This window comes from Suricata suricatta, chromosome 6, assembly GCF_006229205.1.
Source record: "Suricata suricatta isolate VVHF042 chromosome 6, meerkat_22Aug2017_6uvM2_HiC, whole genome shotgun sequence".
Lineage (NCBI taxonomy): Eukaryota > Metazoa > Chordata > Mammalia > Carnivora > Herpestidae > Suricata > Suricata suricatta.
This window is the reverse complement of record NC_043705.1, coordinates 142,362,145-142,364,179: the sequence shown is the minus strand read 5'-3', so window position 1 is coordinate 142,364,179 and position 2,035 is coordinate 142,362,145. Positions and strand designations below refer to the sequence as shown.

The window sequence follows — 2,035 nt, the reverse complement described above, 5'->3', positions numbered from 1 at the left end:
ACCAGGAAAGACACAGAGTTGAACATGGCGGGTCTGCTTTATTCCCAGATTCACCAATCTGATACGTGACTCTACCTCTCTAGGGCCAAGATGCAGAGTCTGCCTGACATAGGAGGTTCCCAGGGCTCTGGATCTGGGAGGAGATCAGGAGTACGCAAGAAGCATGCTGCTTTAACTCAGGGCTCGGCACGCAGAGGCCTCTGGGCCAAATCTGGCCTGTTGTCTGTTTTAATAAAGTTTTATTACAACAAGGTCCCATGCCCATTCATTTAGTATTATCTATGGCCACCGCACAGAGTTGAGTAGTTGCAGCAGGAAACCATGTGACCTGAAAGGCTAACACGGTGACTATCTGTCTTTTTATCGAAAACTCTTGCTCTGATGTATTACTTTACCTGGAAGATAGGAAAGGGCCTTAGAACAAATTAATACAAAGTAGACTTTAAGGCAAAAAATATTAGTACAGTTTTGATAGCTGGTCACAGGCAAGTTCAAATCCTCAGGCCTTTAATGTCACACAGAAGAAAATGACGTAGCAGCAATATTAACACCTAAATAAAATAGCCCTTAAAAGCATCAAGAAAAACAAAAGGCATTTCAAAGTATATCTATGTGCAAGAGAGCCACCAATGGTGATGATGTCCTCAAGGGGGTTAGATGACCTGGTATTTAATCCGTTGTGCAACTCCGGAAGCTGACTCTCTACCATGAGATCGTTTGGACTGAAGATGATGAACTCCCTATCACATATTTGCTGGAGGACTCAGCTGCCCCTAAGTTCACTGTAAATCCAGGCGCTACTCAAAGCCGAGAAGAGACAGGTCAGAATTAGCTCGTCAGTCCATCACTGTGGGACACACTTAGTAATCAGTCAGTTAGTAGCACAGGCCAACAAGTCTCAGATAAAAATATTACTAGCTGTGTAGATGGCCCAGCTCACAATCTCTTTGGGTCACTTTGCCCACCTATGACACAGTTCCCTTCATGGGGCCAATAATGAGACTGGCTTTCATTAATAGATGTAACGTGGCACACAGGAAGCCCACTGTCAGCAGAGCCATGACTATTTGCTTCTGTTAGTGATTCTTAGTTTCTTCTCACTGAGGTTTGGTCCCGGATCAGCGTCTTACATCCTGCGTCCCTGATTGCTGTCAGAGGTTTCTCCAGGTGGGGGACATGATCTGAGAGTCATTCTGGTGGCTCCGAAGCGAAGGCGTCTCCCCTGGGAGAGACCCCACAGTTAAGGCTCCCGCTGCAGCACGCTTATTTAAAGCCCCAGTAATGCCTTGGATCCGGAGACAAATTTGTCACCGAAAGCTGCCAGCTAATATGTGATCCACTCCCGTGCGGCTCCCGAGGGGCTCAAGCAGCGTGAGCTTTTCTTGTAAAATACTGTTAAGGAGGCAGCAAGGCAGATTCAGGTCAGTGATGTTTTCAAATTACTTTTTTCCTGCTTCTGCCTCGTGCAACATTTCTGCAGCTGAAATGGAAATGCCAAGTCAAAGGACAATGCCCTTTGATGGCGGGTTTGATTAAATTTCTCAAAGTCTAGGGGCTACATTTAAAAAAACTCTTAGGGGGTTTTAGAATTTGCTTTCTCTCGTGGTGGGCTGGAGGGGGGACGGCCCATCTCGAGGGAGCTTGGCTCGGAAAGCCCCACTTAGCTTTAGGGAGAGGAGCTGACTCGCTCTCCATGTGTGATCGAGACACTGAGGCTGGGGTTCTTTCTTCAGCCTCCTTCCTGACCGCCGGCTTGTCCTTCACTGAATGCGTGTAGTCTTCGTAAGTAAAACGATGCATGTGGACCGTCCGGAGGCGGGTGCAGAGGGAAGTCTCCGGAGGGCTTGCGTCAGTGTCCTGTATACAGGAGGTGCTCAATATGAGCTTTCCCAGGGGAAGCCTCTTCACCCTTAGGCACCAAGCACACTCAGCCCCTCCTGAGGGCCCTCGAGGAGAGGTGAGCTCTGACACTGTAGCTCCTTGGCCTCTTAAAACCCAGGCGAATGCTTCCACCCACGTGCCTCCCAGGAGAAGC

The 2,035-nt window shown here is 48.5% G+C and overlaps 1 protein-coding gene across 1 annotated transcript in view; it reads right to left on the bottom strand.

The window, feature by feature from the left end:
* C6H5orf49 (chromosome 6 C5orf49 homolog) overlaps nucleotides 1-2,035 on the bottom strand; it is a 12,513-nt gene that overhangs the window by 9,842 nt on the left and 636 nt on the right. The gene's annotated exons all lie outside the window — the stretch shown is intronic.